At 38.2% G+C, this 19,459-nt stretch overlaps 12 non-coding genes across 12 annotated transcripts; all 12 read right to left on the bottom strand.

Annotated features, from left to right (window-relative positions):
- Window positions 1–3,455: 3,455 nt before the first annotated feature.
- TRNAF-GAA (transfer RNA phenylalanine (anticodon GAA)) lies at window positions 3,456–3,528 on the bottom strand. Its single transcript has one exon. It is a non-coding gene; the product is annotated as a tRNA-Phe (tRNA).
- Window positions 3,529–4,037: 509 nt separating this feature from the next.
- TRNAF-GAA (transfer RNA phenylalanine (anticodon GAA)) lies at window positions 4,038–4,110 on the bottom strand. Its single transcript has one exon. It is a non-coding gene; the product is annotated as a tRNA-Phe (tRNA).
- A 2,838-nt stretch (window positions 4,111–6,948) lies between these two features.
- Window positions 6,949–7,021, bottom strand: TRNAF-GAA (transfer RNA phenylalanine (anticodon GAA)). The gene has a single exon. It is a non-coding gene; the product is annotated as a tRNA-Phe (tRNA).
- Window positions 7,022–8,113: 1,092 nt separating this feature from the next.
- Window positions 8,114–8,186, bottom strand: TRNAF-GAA (transfer RNA phenylalanine (anticodon GAA)). The gene has a single exon. It is a non-coding gene; the product is annotated as a tRNA-Phe (tRNA).
- A 510-nt stretch (window positions 8,187–8,696) lies between these two features.
- TRNAF-GAA (transfer RNA phenylalanine (anticodon GAA)) lies at window positions 8,697–8,769 on the bottom strand. The gene has a single exon. It is a non-coding gene; the product is annotated as a tRNA-Phe (tRNA).
- A 4,584-nt stretch (window positions 8,770–13,353) lies between these two features.
- Window positions 13,354–13,426, bottom strand: TRNAF-GAA (transfer RNA phenylalanine (anticodon GAA)). The gene has a single exon. It is a non-coding gene; the product is annotated as a tRNA-Phe (tRNA).
- A 1,093-nt stretch (window positions 13,427–14,519) lies between these two features.
- On the bottom strand, window positions 14,520–14,592 carry TRNAF-GAA (transfer RNA phenylalanine (anticodon GAA)). The gene has a single exon. It is a non-coding gene; the product is annotated as a tRNA-Phe (tRNA).
- A 510-nt stretch (window positions 14,593–15,102) lies between these two features.
- Window positions 15,103–15,175, bottom strand: TRNAF-GAA (transfer RNA phenylalanine (anticodon GAA)). Its single transcript has one exon. It is a non-coding gene; the product is annotated as a tRNA-Phe (tRNA).
- Window positions 15,176–17,430: 2,255 nt separating this feature from the next.
- Window positions 17,431–17,503, bottom strand: TRNAF-GAA (transfer RNA phenylalanine (anticodon GAA)). The gene has a single exon. It is a non-coding gene; the product is annotated as a tRNA-Phe (tRNA).
- Window positions 17,504–18,013: 510 nt separating this feature from the next.
- Window positions 18,014–18,086, bottom strand: TRNAF-GAA (transfer RNA phenylalanine (anticodon GAA)). Its single transcript has one exon. It is a non-coding gene; the product is annotated as a tRNA-Phe (tRNA).
- A 508-nt stretch (window positions 18,087–18,594) lies between these two features.
- TRNAY-GUA (transfer RNA tyrosine (anticodon GUA)) lies at window positions 18,595–18,667 on the bottom strand. The gene has a single exon. It is a non-coding gene; the product is annotated as a tRNA-Tyr (tRNA).
- A 509-nt stretch (window positions 18,668–19,176) lies between these two features.
- On the bottom strand, window positions 19,177–19,249 carry TRNAF-GAA (transfer RNA phenylalanine (anticodon GAA)). Its single transcript has one exon. It is a non-coding gene; the product is annotated as a tRNA-Phe (tRNA).
- Between the last annotated feature and the right edge of the window lie 210 nt (window positions 19,250–19,459).

Here is a 19,459-nt window from a genome sequence, read left to right on the forward strand (position 1 = left end):
CTTCAGTCTAACGCTCGGCCAACTGAGCTATTTCGGCCTTCTGATAGCTGGGGTCTTCATACTTTAATTTGAACCATTTAACAAAATAGAATCAGGACCTGGATTTTTAACCTCATATGGTAGAGATATGTTTTAAGGAGTCCTGTATCATTCCCCAGTTAACTGGTGCAATGGGTAAATAGCATTTTTGGGATCCAGGTTAGGTAGTTGTTTTTTTAACTCTGAATGGACTAGCACTATATTACCCAGATATATTTGGCATGAGTAGGTAAGCAATGTCATCTGACTACTGACATCTGTGTTCAAGGGGAAGTGGAATGTGATGCAGACAAGAGTTTACTTTACAAAAAAGGACAAAATGGAAAACATTCATAGTCAAACCTGAAGGCAAGATAGGTGGAAGAAAGTTTAAAAGGAGGACAGAAAGCAAAGTCTATGTTGAATTGATCATTTTGTAGATCAGTTGATAAAAATGTTGATAGAGAAAAGAGTACTACAGCTGATTCCAAGACCTATTTTGTTAGAAGCAAGGAACCTCTCAACTGTGCCGAAACCCGGGATTGAACCACGGACCTTTAGATCTTCAGTCTAACGCTCTCCCAGCTTAGCTATTTTGGCCTGCTTATAGCTGTGGTCTTCATACTTTAATTTAAACCATTTAACAAAATAGATGCAGGACCTGGATTTTTAACCTCATATGGTGAGATATGTTTTAAGGAGTCCTGTATCATTCCGCAATTAACTGGTGCAATGGGTAAATAGCATTTTTGGGATCCAGGTTAGGTAGTTGTTTTTTTAACTCTGAATGGACTAGCACTATATTACCCAGATATATTTGGCATGAGTAGGTAAGCAATGTCATCTGACTACTGACATCTGTATTCAAGGGGAGGTGGAAGGTAATGCAGACAAGAGTTTACTTTACAAAAAAGCATGAAATGGGAAACATTCATTGTCAAACCTGAAGGCAAGATAGGTGGAAGAAAGTTTAAAAGGAGGACAGAAAGCAAAGTCTATGTTAAATTGATTGTGTTGTAGATCAGTTGGAAAAAATGTGATGAATAGAGAAAAAGTACTACAGCTGATTCCAAGACCTATTTTGTTAGAAGCAAGGAACCTCTCAACTGTGCCGAAACCCGGGATTGAATCAGGGACCTTTAGATCTTCAGTCTAACGCTCTCCCAACTGAGCTATTTCGGCCTGCTTATAGCTGTGGTCTTCATACTTTAATTTAAACCATTTAACAAAATAGATGCAGGGCCTGGATTTTTAACCTCATATGGTAGAGATATGTTTTAAGGAGTCCTGTATCATTCCCCAGTTAACTGGAGCAATGGGTAAATAGCATTTTTGGGATCCAGGTTAGGTAGTTGTTTTTTTAACTCGAAATGGACTAGCACTATATTACCTAGATATATTTGGCATGAGTAGGTAAGCAATGTCATCTGACTACTGACATCTGTGTTCAAGGGGAAGTGGAATGTGATGCAGACAAGAGTTTACTTTACAAAAAAGGACGAAATGGGAAACATTCATTGTCAAACCTGAAGGCAAGATAGGTGGAAGAAAGTTTAAAAGGAGGACAGAAAGCAAAGTCTATGTTGAATTGATCATTTTGTAGATCAGTTGATAAAAATGTTGATAGAGAAAAAAGTACTACAGCTGATTCCAAGACCTATTTTGTTAGAAGCAAGGAACCTCTCAACTGTGCCGAAACCCGGGATTGAACCAGGGACCTTTAGATCTTCAGTCTAACGCTCTCCCAACTGAGCTATTGCGGCCTGCTTATAGCTGTGGTCTTCATACTTTAATTTAAACCATTTAACAAAATAGATGCAGGACCTGGATTTTTAACCTCATATGGTAGAGATATGTTTTAAGGAGTCCTGTATCATTCCACAATTAACTGGTGCAATGGGCAAATAGCAGTTTTGGGATCCAGGTTAGGTAGTTGTTTTTTTAACTCTGAATGGACTAGCACTATATTACCCAGATATATTTGGCATGAGTAGGTAAGCAATGTCATCTGACTACTGACATCTGTATTCAAGGGGAGGTGGAAGGTAATGCAGACAGGAGTTTACTTTACAAAAAAGCATGAAATGGGAAATATTCATTGTCAAACCTGAAGGTAAGAGAGGTGCAAGCAAGTTTAGAAGGAGGACATAAAGCAAAGTCTATGTTAAATTGATTGTGTTGTAGATCAGTTGGAAAAAATTTGATGAATAGAGAAAAAGTACTACAGCTGATTCCAAGACCTATTTTGTTAGAAGCAAGGAACCTCTCAACTGTGCCGAAACCCGGGATTGAACCAGGGACCTTTAGATCTTCAGTCTAACTCTCTCCCAACTGAGATATTTCGGCCTGCTTATAGCTGGGGTCTTCATACTTTAATTTAAATCATTTAACAAAATAGATGCAGGACCTGGATTTTTACCCTCATATGGTAGAGATATGTTTTAAGGAGTCCTGTATCATTCCCCAGTTAACTGGTGCAATGGGTAAATAGCATTTTTGGGATCCAGGTTAGGTAGTTGTTTTTTTAACTCTGAATGGACTAGCACTATATTACCTAGATATATTTGGCATGAGTAGGTAAGCAATGTCATCTGACTACTGACATCTGTGTTCAAGGGGAAGTGGAATGTGATGCAGACAAGAGTTTACTTTACAAAAAAGGACGAAATGGGAAACATTCATTGTCAAACCTGAAGGCAAGATAGGTGGAAGAAAGTTTAAAAGGAGGACAGAAAGCAAAGTCTATGTTGAATTGATCATTTTGTAGATCAGTTGATAAAAATGTTGATAGAGAGAAAAGTACTACAGCTGATTCCAAGACCTATTTTGTTAGAAGCAAGGAACCTCTCAACTGTGCCGAAACCCGGGATGGAACCAGGGACCTTTAGATCTTCAGTCTAACGCTCTCCCAACTGAGCTATTGCGGCTTGCTTATAGCTGTGGTCTACATACTTTAATTTAAACTATTTAACAAAATAGATGCAGGACCTGGATTTTTAACCTCATATGGTAGAGATATGTTTTAAGGAGTCCTGTATCATTCCGCAATTAACTGGTGCAATGGGCAAATAGCAGTTTTGGGATCCAGGTTAGGTAGTTGTTTTTTTAACTCTGAATGGACTAGCACTATATTACCCAGATATATTTGGCATGAGTAGGTAAGCAATGTCATCTGACTACTGACATCTGTGTTCAAGGGGAAGTGGAAGGTAATGCAGACAAGAGTTTACTTTACAAAAAAGCATGAAATGGGAAATATTCATTGTCAAACCTGAAGGTAAGAGAGGTGGAAGCAAGTTTAGAAGGAGTACATAAAGCAAAGTCTATGTTAAATTGATTGTGTTGTAGATCAGTTGGAAAAAATTTGATGAATAGAGAAAAAGTACTACAGCTGATTCCAAGACCTATTTTGTTAGAAGCAAGGAACCTCTCAACTGTGCCGAAACCCGGGATTGAACCAGGGACCTTTAGATCTTCAGTCTAACGCTCTCCCAACTGAGCTATTTCGGCCTTCTGATAGCTGGGGTCTTCATACTTTAATTTGAACCATTTAACAAAATAGATGCAGGACCTGGATTTTTAACCTCATATGGTAGAGATATGTTTTAAGGAGTCCTGTATCATTCCCCAGTTAACTGGTGCAATGGGTAAATAGCATTTTTGGGATCCAGGTTAGGTAGTTGTTTTTTTTAACTCTGAATGGACTAGCACTATATTACCCAGATATATTTGGCATGAGTAGGTAAGCAATGTCATCTGACTACTGACATCTGTGTTCAAGGGGAAGTGGAATGTGATGCAGACAAGAGTTTACTTTACAAAAAAGGACGAAATGGAAAACATTCATAGTCAAACCTGAAGGCAAGATAGGTGGAAGAAAGTTTAAAAGGAGGACAGAAAGCAAAGTCTATGTTGAATTGATCATTTTGTAGATCAGTTGATAAAAATGTTAATAGAGAAAAAAGTACTACAGCTGATTCCAAGACCTATTTTGTTAGAAGCAAGGAACCTCTCAACTGTGCCGAAACCCGGGATTGAACCAGGGACCTTTAGATCTTCAGTCTAACGCTCTCCCAACTGAGCTATTTCGGCCTGCTTACAGCTGTAGTCTTCATACTTTAATTTAAACCATTTAACAAAATAGATGCAGGACCTGGATTTTTAACCTCATATGGTGAGATATGTTTTAAGGAGTCCTGTATCATTCCGCAATTAACTGGTGCAGTGGGTAAATAGCATTTTTGGGATCCAGGTTAGGTAGTTGTTTTTTTAACTCTGAATGGACTAGCACTATATTACCCAGATATATTTGGCATGAGTAGGTAAGCAATGTCATCTGACTACTGACATCTGTGTTCAAGGGGAAGTGGAAGGTAATGCAGACAAGAGTTTACTTTACAAAAAAGCATGAAATGGGAAATATTCATTGTCAAACCTGAAGGTAAGAGAGGTGGAAGCAAGTTTAGAAGGAGGATATAAAGCAAAGTCTATGTTAAATTGATTGTGTTGTAGATCAGTTGGAAAAAATTTGATGAGTAGAGAAAAAGTTCTACAGCTGATTCCAAGACCTATTTTGTTAGAAGCAAGGAACCTCTCAACTGTGCCGAAACCCGGGATTGAACCAGGGATCTTTAGATCTTCAGTCTAACGCTCTCCAAACTGAGCTATTTCGGCCTTCTCATAGCTGTGGTCTTCATACTTTAATTTGAACCATTTAACAAAATAGATGCAGGACCTGGATTTTTAACCTCATATGGTAGAGATATGTTTTAAGGAGTCCTGTACCATTCCCCAGTTAACTGGTGCAATGGGTAAATAGTATTTTTGGGATCCAGGTTAGGTAGTTGTTTTTTTAACTCTGAATGGACTAGCACTATATTACCTAGATATATTTGGCATGAGTAGGTAAGCAATGTCATCTGACTACTGACATCTGTGTTCAAGGGGAAGTGGAATGTGATGCAGACAAGAGTTTACTTTACAAAAAAGGACGAAATGGGAAACATTCATTGTCAAACCTGAAGGCAAGATAGGTGGAAGAAAGTTTAAAAAGAGGACAGAAAGCAAAGTCTATGTTGAATTGATCATTTTGTAGATCAGTTGATAAAAATGTTGATAGAGAAAAAAGTACTACAGCTTATTCCAAGACCTATTTCGTTAGAAGCAAGGAACCTCTCAACTGTGCCGAAACCCGGGATTGAACCAGGGACCTTTAGATCTTCAGTCTAATGCTCTCCCAACTGAGCTATTGCGGCCTGCTTATAGCTGTGGTCTTCATACTTTAATTTAAAACATTTAACAAAATAGATGCAGGACCTGGATTTTTAACCTCATATGGTAGAGATATGTTTTAAGGAGTCCTGTATCATTCCGCAATTAACTGGTGCAATGGGCAAATATCAGTTTTGGGATCCAGGTTAGGTAGTTGTTTTTTTAACTCTGAATGGACTAGCACTATATTACCCAGATATATTTGGCATGAGTAGGTAAGCAATGTCATCTGACTACTGACATCTGTATTCAAGGGGAGGTGGAAGGTAATGCAGACAAGAGTTTACTTTACAAAAAAGCATGAAATGGGAAATATTCATTGTCAAACCTGAAGGTAAGAGAGGTGGAAGCAAGTTTAGAAGGAGGACATAAAGCAAAGTCTATGTTAAATTGATTGTGTTGTAGATCAGTTGGAAAAAATTTGATGAATAGAGAAAAAGTACTACAGCTGATTCCAAGACCTACTTTGTTAGAAGCAAGGAACCTCTCAACTGTGCCCAAAACCCGGGATTGAACCAGGGACCTTTAGATCTTCAGTCTAACGCTCTCCCAGCTGAGCAATTTCGGCCTGCTTATAGCTGTGGTCTTCATACTTTAATTTAAACCATTTAACAAAATAGATGCAGGACCTGGATTTTTAACCTCATATGGTAGAGATATGTTTTAAGGAGTCCTGTATCATTCCCCAGTTAACTGGTGCAATGGGTAAATAGCATTTTTGGGATCCAGGTTAGGTAGTTGTTTTTTTAACTCTGAATGGACTAGCACTATATTACCTAGATATATTTGGCATGAGTAGGTAAGCAATGTCATCTGACTACTGACATCTGTGTTCAAGGGGAAGTGGAATGTGATGCAGACAAGAGTTTACTTTACAAAAAAGGACGAAATGGGAAACATTCATTGTCAAACCTGAAGGCAAGATAGGTCGAAGAAAGTTTAAAAGGAGGACAGAAAGCAAAGTCTATGTTAAATTGATCATTTTGTACATCAGTTGATAAAAATGTTGATAGAGAAAAAAGTACTACAGCTGATTCCAAGACCTATTTTGTTAGAAGCAAGGAACCTCTCAACTGTGCCGAAACCCGGGATGGAACCAGGGACCTTTAGATCTAGAGTCTAACGCTGTCCCAACTGAGCTATAGCAGCCTGCGTATAGCTGTGGTCTTCATACTCTAATTTAAACCATTTAACAAAATAGATGCAGGACCTGGATTTTTAACCTCATATGGTAGAGATATGTTTTAAGGAGTCCTGTATCATTCCGCAATTAACTGGTGCAATGGGCAAATAGCATTTTTGGGATCCAGGTTAGGTAGTTGTTTTTTTAACTCTGAATGGGCTAGCACTATATTACCCAGATATATTTGGCATGAGTAGGTAAGCAATGTCATCTGACTACTGACATCTGTGTTCAAGGGGAAGTGGAAGGTAATGCAGACAAGAGTTTACTTTACAAAAAAGCATGAAATGGGAAATATTCATTGTCAAACCTGAAGGTAAGAGAGGTGGAAGCAAGTTTAGAAGGAGGACATAAAGCAAAGTCTATGTTAAATTGATTGTGTTGTAGATCAGTTGCAAAAAATTTGATGAATAGAGAAAAAGTACTACAGCTGATTCCAAGACAGATTTTGTTAGAAGCAAGGAACCTCTCAATTGTGCCGAAACCTGGGATTGAACCAGGGACCTTTAGATCTTCAGTCTAACGCTCTCCCAACTGAGCTATTTCGGCCTGCTTACAGCTGTGGTCTTCATACTTTAATTTAAACCATTTAACAAAATAGATGCAGGACCTGGATTTTTGACCTCATATGGTAGAGATATGTTTTAAGGAGTCTTGTATCATTCCGCAATTAACTGGTGCAATGGGTAAATAGCATTTTTTGGATCCAGGTTAGGTAGTTGTTTTTTTAACTCTGAATGGACTAGCACTATATTACCCAGATATATTTGGCATGAGTAGTCAAGCAATGTCATCTGACTACTGACATCTGTGTTCAAGGGGAAGTGGAAGGTAATGCAGACAAGAGTTTACTTTACAAAAAAGCATGAAATGGGAAATATTAATTGTCAAACCTGAAGTTAAGAGAGGTGGAAGCAAGTTTAGAAGGAGGACATGAAGCAAAGTCTATGTTAAATTGATTGTGTTGTAGATCAGTTGGAAAAAATTTGATGAATAGAGAAAAAGTACTACAGCTGATAACAAGACCTATTTTGTTAGAAGCAAGGAACCTCTCAACTGTGCCGAAACCCGGGATGAACCAGGGACCTTTAGATCTTCAGTCTAACGCTCTCCCAACTGAGCTATTTCAGCATTCTGATAGCTGTGGTCTTCATACTTTAATTTGAACCATTTAACAAAATAGATGCAGGACCTGGATTTTTAACCTCATATGGTACAGATATGTTTTAAGGAGTCCTGTATCATTCCGCAATTAACTGGTGCAATGGGCAAATAGCAGTTTTGGGATCCAGGTTAGGTAGTTGTTTTTTTAACTCTGAATGGACTAGCACTATATTACCCAGATATATTTGGCATGAGTAGGTAAGCAATGTCATCTGACTACTGACATCTGTATTCAAGGGGAGGTGGAAGGTAATGCAGACAAGAGTTTACTTTACAAAAAAGCATGAAATGGGAAATATTCATTGTCAAACCTGAAGGTAAGAGAGGTGGAAGCAAGTTTAGAAGGAGGACATAAAGCAAAGTCTATGTTAAATTGATAGTGTTGTAGATCAGTTGGAAAAAATTTGATGAATAGAGAAAAAGTACTACAGCTGATTCCAAGACCTACTTTGTTAGAAGCAAGGAACCTCTCAACTGTGCCGAAACCCGGGATTGAACCAGGGACCTTTAGATCTTCAGTCTAACGCTCTCCCAACTGAGCTATTTCGGCCTGCTTATAGCTGTGGTCTTCATACTTTAATTTAAACCATTTAACAAAATAGATGCAGGACCTGTATTTTTAACCTCATATGGTAGAGATATGTTTTAAGGAGACCTGTATCATTCCACAATTAACTGGTACAATGGGTAAATAGCATTTTTTGGATCCAGGTTAGGTAGTTGTTTTTTTAACTCTGAATGGACTAGCACTATATTATCCAGATATATTTGGCATGAGTAGGTAAGCAATGTCATCTGACTACTGACATCTGTGTTCAAGGGGAAGTGGAAGGTAATGCAGACAAGAGTTTACTTTACAAAAAAGCATGAAATGGGAAATATTCATTGTCAAACCTGAAGGTAAGAGAGGTGGAAGCAAGTTTAGAAGGAGGACATAAAGCAAAGTCTATGTTAAATTGATTGTGTTGTAGATCAGTTGGAAAAAATTTGATGAATAGAGAAAAAGTACTACAGCTGATTCCAAGACCTATTTTGTTAGAAGCAAGGAACGTCTCAACTGTGCCGAAACCCGGGATTGAACCAGGGACCTTTAGATCTTCAGTCTAACGCTCTCCCAACTGAGCTATTTCGGCCTTCTGATAACTGGGGTCTTCATACTTTAATTTGAACCATTTAACAAAATAGATGCAGGACCTGGATTTTTAACCTCATATGGTAGAGATATGTTTTAAGGAGTCCTGTATCATTCCCCAGTTAACTGGTGCAATGGGTAAATAGCATTTTTGGGATCCAGGTTAGGTAGTTGTTTTTTTAACTCTGAATGGACTAGCACTATATTACCCAGATATATTTGGCATGAGTAGGTAAGCAATGGCATCTGACTACTGACATCTGTGTTCAAGGGGAAGTGGAATGTGGTGCAGACAAGAGTTTACTTTACAAAAAAGGACGAAATGGAAAACATTCATAGTCAAACCGGAAGGCAAGATAGGTGGAAGAAAGTTTAAAAGGAGGACAGAAAGCAAAGTCTATGTTGAATTGATCATTTTGTAGATCAGTTGATAAAAATGTTAATAGAGAAAAAGTACTACAGCTTATTCCAAGACCTATTTTGTTAGAAGCAAGGAACCTCTCAACTGTGCCGAAACCCGGGATTGAACCAGGGACCTTTAGATCTTCAGTCTAACGCTCTCCCAACTGTGCTATTGCGGCCTGCTTATAGCTGTGGTCTTCATACTTTAATTTAAAACATTTAACAAAATAGATGCAGGACCTGGATTTTTAACCTCATATGGTAGAGATATGTTTTAAGGAGTCCTGTATCATTCCGCAATTAACTGGTGCAATGGGCAAATAGCAGTTTTGGGATCCAGGTTAGGTAGTTATTTTTTTTAACTCTGAATGGACTAGCACTATATTACCCAGATATATTTGGCATGAGTAGGTAAGCAATGTCATCTGACTACTGACATCTGTATTCAAGGGGAGGTGGAAGGTAATGCAGACAAGAGTTTACTTTACAAAAAAGCATGAAATGGGAAATATTCATTGTCAAACCTGAAGGTAAGAGAGGTGGAAGCAAGTTTAGAAGGAGGACATAAAGCAAAGTCTATGTTAAATTGATTGTGTTGTAGATCAGTTGGAAAAAATTTGATGAATAGAGAAAAAGTACTACAGCTGATTCCAAGACCTGCTTTGTTAGAAGCAAGGAACCTCTCAACTGTGCCGAAACCCGGGATTGAACCAGGGACCTTTAGATCTTCAGTCTAACGCTCTCCCAACTGAGCTATTTGGGCCTGCTTATAGCTGTGGTCTTCATACTTTAATTTAAACCATTTAACAAAATAGATGCAGGACCTGGATTTTTAACCTCATATGGTAGAGATATGTTTTAAGGAGTCCTGTATCATTCCCCAGTTAACTGGTGCAATGGGTAAATAGCATTTTTGGGATCCAGGTTAGGTAGTTGTTTTTTTAACTCTGAATGGACTAGCACTATATTACCTAGATATATTTGGCATGAGTAGGTAAGCAATGGCATCTGACTACTGACATCTGTGTTCAAGGGGAAGTGGAATGTGATGCAGACAAGAGTTTACTTTACAAAAAAGGACGAAATGGAAAACATTCATAGTCAAACCGGAAGGCAAGATAGGTGGAAGAAAGTTTAAAAGGAGGACAGAAAGCAAAGTCTATGTTGAATTGATCATTTTGTAGATCAGTTGATAAAAATGTTAATAGAGAAAAAGTACTACAGCTTATTCCAAGACCTATTTTGTTAGAAGCAAGGAACCTCTCAACTGTGCCGAAACCCGGGATTGAACCAGGGACCTTTAGATCTTCAGTCTAACGCTCTCCCAACTGTGCTATTGCGGCCTGCTTATAGCTGTGGTCTTCATACTTTAATTTAAAACATTTAACAAAATAGATGCAGGACCTGGATTTTTAACCTCATATGGTAGAGATATGTTTTAAGGAGTCCTGTATCATTCCGCAATTAACTGGTGCAATGGGCAAATAGCAGTTTTGGGATCCAGGTTAGGTAGTTATTTTTTTTAACTCTGAATGGACTAGCACTATATTACCCAGATATATTTGGCATGAGTAGGTAAGCAATGTCATCTGACTACTGACATCTGTATTCAAGGGGAGGTGGAAGGTAATGCAGACAAGAGTTTACTTTACAAAAAAGCATGAAATGGGAAATATTCATTGTCAAACCTGAAGGTAAGAGAGGTGGAAGCAAGTTTAGAAGGAGGATATAAAGCAAAGTCTATGTTAAATTGATTGTGTTGTAGATCAGTTGGAAAAAATTTGATGAGTAGAGAAAAAGTTCTACAGCTGATTCCAAGACCTATTTTGTTAGAAGCAAGGAACCTCTCAACTGTGCCGAAACCCGGGATTGAACCAGGGATCTTTAGATCTTCAGTCTAACGCTCTCCAAACTGAGCTATTTCGGCCTTCTCATAGCTGTGGTCTTCATACTTTAATTTGAACCATTTAACAAAATAGATGCAGGACCTGGATTTTTAACCTCATATGGTAGAGATATGTTTTAAGGAGTCCTGTACCATTCCCCAGTTAACTGGTGCAATGGGTAAATAGTATTTTTGGGATCCAGGTTAGGTAGTTGTTTTTTTAACTCTGAATGGACTAGCACTATATTACCTAGATATATTTGGCATGAGTAGGTAAGCAATGTCATCTGACTACTGACATCTGTGTTCAAGGGGAAGTGGAATGTGATGCAGACAAGAGTTTACTTTACAAAAAAGGACGAAATGGGAAACATTCATTGTCAAACCTGAAGGCAAGATAGGTGGAAGAAAGTTTAAAAAGAGGACAGAAAGCAAAGTCTATGTTGAATTGATCATTTTGTAGATCAGTTGATAAAAATGTTGATAGAGAAAAAAGTACTACAGCTTATTCCAAGACCTATTTCGTTAGAAGCAAGGAACCTCTCAACTGTGCCGAAACCCGGGATTGAACCAGGGACCTTTAGATCTTCAGTCTAATGCTCTCCCAACTGAGCTATTGCGGCCTGCTTATAGCTGTGGTCTTCATACTTTAATTTAAAACATTTAACAAAATAGATGCAGGACCTGGATTTTTAACCTCATATGGTAGAGATATGTTTTAAGGAGTCCTGTATCATTCCGCAATTAACTGGTGCAATGGGCAAATATCAGTTTTGGGATCCAGGTTAGGTAGTTGTTTTTTTAACTCTGAATGGACTAGCACTATATTACCCAGATATATTTGGCATGAGTAGGTAAGCAATGTCATCTGACTACTGACATCTGTATTCAAGGGGAGGTGGAAGGTAATGCAGACAAGAGTTTACTTTACAAAAAAGCATGAAATGGGAAATATTCATTGTCAAACCTGAAGGTAAGAGAGGTGGAAGCAAGTTTAGAAGGAGGACATAAAGCAAAGTCTATGTTAAATTGATTGTGTTGTAGATCAGTTGGAAAAAATTTGATGAATAGAGAAAAAGTACTACAGCTGATTCCAAGACCTACTTTGTTAGAAGCAAGGAACCTCTCAACTGTGCCCAAAACCCGGGATTGAACCAGGGACCTTTAGATCTTCAGTCTAACGCTCTCCCAGCTGAGCAATTTCGGCCTGCTTATAGCTGTGGTCTTCATACTTTAATTTAAACCATTTAACAAAATAGATGCAGGACCTGGATTTTTAACCTCATATGGTAGAGATATGTTTTAAGGAGTCCTGTATCATTCCCCAGTTAACTGGTGCAATGGGTAAATAGCATTTTTGGGATCCAGGTTAGGTAGTTGTTTTTTTAACTCTGAATGGACTAGCACTATATTACCTAGATATATTTGGCATGAGTAGGTAAGCAATGTCATCTGACTACTGACATCTGTGTTCAAGGGGAAGTGGAATGTGATGCAGACAAGAGTTTACTTTACAAAAAAGGACGAAATGGGAAACATTCATTGTCAAACCTGAAGGCAAGATAGGTCGAAGAAAGTTTAAAAGGAGGACAGAAAGCAAAGTCTATGTTAAATTGATCATTTTGTACATCAGTTGATAAAAATGTTGATAGAGAAAAAAGTACTACAGCTGATTCCAAGACCTATTTTGTTAGAAGCAAGGAACCTCTCAACTGTGCCGAAACCCGGGATGGAACCAGGGACCTTTAGATCTAGAGTCTAACGCTGTCCCAACTGAGCTATAGCAGCCTGCGTATAGCTGTGGTCTTCATACTCTAATTTAAACCATTTAACAAAATAGATGCAGGACCTGGATTTTTAACCTCATATGGTAGAGATATGTTTTAAGGAGTCCTGTATCATTCCGCAATTAACTGGTGCAATGGGCAAATAGCATTTTTGGGATCCAGGTTAGGTAGTTGTTTTTTTAACTCTGAATGGGCTAGCACTATATTACCCAGATATATTTGGCATGAGTAGGTAAGCAATGTCATCTGACTACTGACATCTGTGTTCAAGGGGAAGTGGAAGGTAATGCAGACAAGAGTTTACTTTACAAAAAAGCATGAAATGGGAAATATTCATTGTCAAACCTGAAGGTAAGAGAGGTGGAAGCAAGTTTAGAAGGAGGACATAAAGCAAAGTCTATGTTAAATTGATTGTGTTGTAGATCAGTTGCAAAAAATTTGATGAATAGAGAAAAAGTACTACAGCTGATTCCAAGACAGATTTTGTTAGAAGCAAGGAACCTCTCAATTGTGCCGAAACCTGGGATTGAACCAGGGACCTTTAGATCTTCAGTCTAACGCTCTCCCAACTGAGCTATTTCGGCCTGCTTACAGCTGTGGTCTTCATACTTTAATTTAAACCATTTAACATAATAGATGCAGGACCTGGATTTTTGACCTCATATGGTAGAGATATGTTTTAAGGAGTCTTGTATCATTCCGCAATTAACTGGTGCAATGGGTAAATAGCATTTTTTGGATCCAGGTTAGGTAGTTGTTTTTTTTAACTCTGAATGGACTAGCACTATATTACCCAGATATATTTGGCATGAGTAGTCAAGCAATGTCATCTGACTACTGACATCTGTGTTCAAGGGGAAGTGGAAGGTAATGCAGACAAGAGTTTACTTTACAAAAAAGCATGAAATGGGAAATATTAATTGTCAAACCTGAAGTTAAGAGAGGTGGAAGCAAGTTTAGAAGGAGGACATGAAGCAAAGTCTATGTTAAATTGATTGTGTTGTAGATCAGTTGGAAAAAATTTGATGAATAGAGAAAAAGTACTACAGCTGATAACAAGACCTATTTTGTTAGAAGCAAGGAACCTCTCAACTGTGCCGAAACCCGGGATGAACCAGGGACCTTTAGATCTTCAGTCTAACGCTCTCCCAACTGAGCTATTTCAGCATTCTGATAGCTGTGGTCTTCATACTTTAATTTGAACCATTTAACAAAATAGATGCAGGACCTGGATTTTTAACCTCATATGGTACAGATATGTTTTAAGGAGTCCTGTATCATTCCGCAATTAACTGGTGCAATGGGCAAATAGCAGTTTTGGGATCCAGGTTAGGTAGTTGTTTTTTTAACTCTGAATGGACTAGCACTATATTACCCAGATATATTTGGCATGAGTAGGTAAGCAATGTCATCTGACTACTGACATCTGTATTCAAGGGGAGGTGGAAGGTAATGCAGACAAGAGTTTACTTTACAAAAAAGCATGAAATGGGAAATATTCATTGTCAAACCTGAAGGTAAGAGAGGTGGAAGCAAGTTTAGAAGGAGGACATAAAGCAAAGTCTATGTTAAATTGATAGTGTTGTAGATCAGTTGGAAAAAATTTGATGAATAGAGAAAAAGTACTACAGCTGATTCCAAGACCTACTTTGTTAGAAGCAAGGAACCTCTCAACTGTGCCGAAACCCGGGATTGAACCAGGGACCTTTAGATCTTCAGTCTAACGCTCTCCCAACTGAGCTATTTCGGCCTGCTTATAGCTGTGGTCTTCATACTTTAATTTAAACCATTTAACAAAATAGATGCAGGACCTGTATTTTTAACCTCATATGGTAGAGATATGTTTTAAGGAGACCTGTATCATTCCACAATTAACTGGTACAATGGGTAAATAGCATTTTTTGGATCCAGGTTAGGTAGTTGTTTTTTTAACTCTGAATGGACTAGCACTATATTATCCAGATATATTTGGCATGAGTAGGTAAGCAATGTCATCTGACTACTGACATCTGTGTTCAAGGGGAAGTGGAAGGTAATGCAGACAAGAGTTTACTTTACAAAAAAGCATGAAATGGGAAATATTCATTGTCAAACCTGAAGGTAAGAGAGGTGGAAGCAAGTTTAGAAGGAGGACATAAAGCAAAGTCTATGTTAAATTGATTGTGTTGTAGATCAGTTGGAAAAAATTTGATGAATAGAGAAAAAGTACTACAGCTGATTCCAAGACCTATTTTGTTAGAAGCAAGGAACGTCTCAACTGTGCCGAAACCCGGGATTGAACCAGGGACCTTTAGATCTTCAGTCTAACGCTCTCCCAACTGAGCTATTTCGGCCTTCTGATAACTGGGGTCTTCATACTTTAATTTGAACCATTTAACAAAATAGATGCAGGACCTGGATTTTTAACCTCATATGGTAGAGATATGTTTTAAGGAGTCCTGTATCATTCCCCAGTTAACTGGTGCAATGGGTAAATAGCATTTTTGGGATCCAGGTTAGGTAGTTGTTTTTTTAACTCTGAATGGACTAGCACTATATTACCCAGATATATTTGGCATGAGTAGGTAAGCAATGGCATCTGACTACTGACATCTGTGTTCAAGGGGAAGTGGAATGTGATGCAGACAAGAGTTTACTTTACAAAAAAGGACGAAATGGAAAACATTCATAGTCAAACCGGAAGGCAAGATAGGTGGAAGAAAGTTTAAAAGGAGGACAGAAAGCAAAGTCTATGTTGAATTGATCATTTTGTAGATCAGTTGATAAAAATGTTAATAGAGAAAAAGTACTACAGCTTATTCCAAGACCTATTTTGTTAGAAGCAAGGAACCTCTCAACTGTGCCGAAACCCGGGATTGAACCAGGGACCTTTAGATCTTCAGTCTAACGCTCTCCCAACTGTGCTATTGCGGCCTGCTTATAGCTGTGGTCTTCATACTTTAATTTAAAACATTTAACAAAATAGATGCAGGACCTGGATTTTTAACCTCATATGGTAGAGATATGTTTTAAGGAGTCCTGTATCATTCCGCAATTAACTGGTGCAATGGGCAAATAGCAGTTTTGGGATCCAGGTTAGGTAGTTATTTTTTTTAACTCTGAATGGACTAGCACTATATTACCCAGATATATTTGGCATGAGTAGGTAAGCAATGTCATCTGACTACTGACATCTGTATTCAAGGGGAGGTGGAAGGTAATGCAGACAAGAGTTTACTTTACAAAAAAGCATGAAATGGGAAATATTCATTGTCAAACCTGAAGGTAAGAGAGGTGGAAGCAAGTTTAGAAGGAGGACATAAAGCAAAGTCTATGTTAAATTGATTGTGTTGTAGATCAGTTGGAAAAAATTTGATGAATAGAGAAAAAGTACTACAGCTGATTCCAAGACCTGCTTTGTTAGAAGCAAGGAACCTCTCAACTGTGCCGAAACCCGGGATTGAACCAGGGACCTTTAGATCTTCAGTCTAACGCTCTCCCAACTGAGCTATTTGGGCCTGCTTATAGCTGTGGTCTTCATACTTTAATTTAAACCATTTAACAAAATAGATGCAGGACCTGGATTTTTAACCTCATATGGTAGAGATATGTTTTAAGGAGTCCTGTATCATTCCCCAGTTAACTGGTGCAATGGGTAAATAGCATTTTTGGGATCCAGGTTAGGTAGTTGTTTTTTTAACTCTGAATGGACTAGCACTATATTACCTAGATATATTTGGCATGAGTAGGTAAGCAATGTCATCTGACTACTGACATCTGTGTTCAAGGGGAAGTGGAATGTGATGCAGACAAGAGTTTACTTTACAAAAAAGGACGAAATGGGAAACATTCATTGTCAAACCTGAAGGCAAGATAGGTCGAAGAAAGTTTAAAAGGAGGACAGAAAGCAAAGTCTATGTTGAATTGATCATTTTGTAGATCAGTTGATAAAAATGTTGATAGAGAAAAAAGTACTACAGCTGATTCCAAGACCTATTTTGTTAGAAGCAAGGAACCTCTCAACTGTGCCGAAACCCGGGATGGAACCAGGGACCTTTAGATCTAGAGTCTAACGCTGTCCCAACTGAGCTATAGCGGCCGGCTTATAGCTGTGGTCTTCATACTCTAATTTAAACCATTTAACAAAATAGATGCAGGACCTGGATTTTTAACCTCATATGGTAGAGATATGTTTTAAGGAGTCCTGTATCATTCCGCAATTAACTGGTGCAATGGGCAAATTGCAGTTTTGGGATCCAGGTTAGGTAGTTGTTTTTTTAACTCTGAATGGACTAGCACTATATTACCCAGATATATTTGGCATGAGTAGGTAAGCAATGTCATCTGACTACTGACATCTGTATTCAAGGGGAGGTGGAAGGTAATGCAGACAAGAGTTTACTTTACAAAAAAGCATGAAATGGGAAATATTCATTGTCAAACCTGAAGGTAAGAGAGGTGGAAGCAAGTTTAGAAGGAGGACATAAAGCAAAGTCTATGTTAAATTGATTGTGTTGTAGATCAGTTGGAAAAAATTTGATGAATAGAGAAAAAGTACTACAGCTGATTCCAAGACCTATTTTTTTAGAAGCAAGGAACCTCTCAACTGTGCCGAAACCCGGGATTGAACCAGGGACCTTTAGATCTTCAGTCTAACGCTCTCCCAACTGAGCTATTTCGGCCTGCTTATAGCTGTGGTCTTCATACTTTAATTTAAACCATTTAACAAAATAGATGCAGGACCTGGATTTTTAACCTCATATGGTAGAGATATGTTTTAAGGAGTCCTGTATCATTCCGCAATTAACTAGTACAATGGGTAAATAGCATTTTTTGGATCCAGGTTAGGTAGTTGTTTTTTTAACTCTGAATGGACTAGCACTATATTACCCAGATATATTTGGCATGAGTAGGTAAGCAATGTCATCTGACTACTGACATCTGTGTTCAAGGGGAAGTGGAAGGTAATGCAGACAAGAGTTTACTTTACAAAAAAGCATGAAATGGGAAATATTCATTGTCAAACCTGAAGGTAAGAGAGGTGGAAGCAAGTTTAGAAGGAGGACATGAAGCAAAGTCTATGTTAAATTGATTGTGTTGTAGATCAGTTGGAAAAAAATTGATGAATAGAGAAAAAGTACTAAAGCTGATTCCAAGACCTATTTTGTTAGAAGCAAGGAACCTCTCAACTGTGCCGAAACCCGGGATTGAACCAGGGACCTTTAGATCTTCAGTCTAACGCTCTCCCAACTGAGCTATTTCGGCCGTCTGATAGCTGGGGTCTTCATACTTTAATTTGAACCATTTAACAAAATAGATGCAGGACCTGGATTTTTAACCTCATATGGTAGAGATATGTTTTAAGGAGTCCTGTATCATTCCCCAGTTAACTGGTGCAATGGGTAAATAGCATTTTTGGGATCCAGGTTAGGTAGTTGTTTTTTTAACTCTGAATGGACTAGCACTATATTACCTAGATATATTTGGCATGAGTAGTTAAGCAATGTCATCTGACTACTGACATCTGTGTTCAAGGGGAAGTGGAATGTGATGCAGACAAGAGTTTACTTTACAAAAAAGTACGAAATGGGAAACATTCATTGTGAAACCTGAAGGCAAGATAGGTGGAAGAAAGTTTAAAAGGAGGACAGAAAGCAAAGTCCATGTTGAATTGATCATTTTGTAGATCAGTTGATAAAAATGTTGATAGAGAAAAAAGTACTACAGCTGATTCCAAGACCTATTTTGTTAGAAGCAAGGAACCTCTCAACTGTGCCGAAACCCGGGATTGAACCAGGGACCTTTAGATCTACAGTCTAACGCTCTCCCAACTGAGCTATTGCGGCCTGCATATAGCTGTGGTCTTCATACTTTAATTTAAATCATTTAACAAAATAGATGCAGGACCTGGATTTTTAACCTCATATGGTAGAGATATGTTTTAAGGAGTCCTGTATCATTCCGCAATTAACTGGTGCAATGGGCAAATAGCATTTTTGGGATCCAGGTTAGGTAGTTGTTTTTTTAACTCTGAATGGACTAGCACTATATTACCCAGATATATTTGGCATGAGTAGGTAAGCAATGTCATCTGACTACTGACATCTGTGTTCAAGGGGAAGTGGAAGGTAATGCAGACAAGAGTTTACTTTACAAAAAAGCATGAAATAGGAAATATTCATTGTCAAACCTGAAGGTAAGAGAGGTGGAAGCAAGTTTAGAAGGAGGACATAAAGCAAAGTCTATGTTAAATTGATTGTGTTGTAGATCAGTTGCAAAAATTTAATGAATAGAGAAAAAGTACTTCAGCTGATTCCAAGACATATTTTGTTAGAAGCAAGGAACCTCTCAACTGTGCCGAAACCTGGGATTGAACCAGGGACCTTTAGATCTTCAGTCTAACGCTCTCCCAACTGAGCTATTTCGGCCTGCTTACAGCTGTGGTCTTCATACCTTAATTTAAACCATTTAACAAAATAGATGCAGGACCTGGATTTTTAACCTCATATGGTAGAGATATGTTTTAAGGAGTCTTGTATCATTCCGCAATTAACTGGTGCAATGGGTAAATAGCATTTTTTGGATCCAGGTTAGGTAGTTGTTTTTTTAACTCTGAATGGACTAGCACTATATTACCC

This window comes from Lissotriton vulgaris, chromosome 8 (assembly GCF_964263255.1).
Source record: "Lissotriton vulgaris chromosome 8, aLisVul1.2, whole genome shotgun sequence".
Classification (NCBI taxonomy): domain Eukaryota; kingdom Metazoa; phylum Chordata; class Amphibia; order Caudata; family Salamandridae; genus Lissotriton; species Lissotriton vulgaris.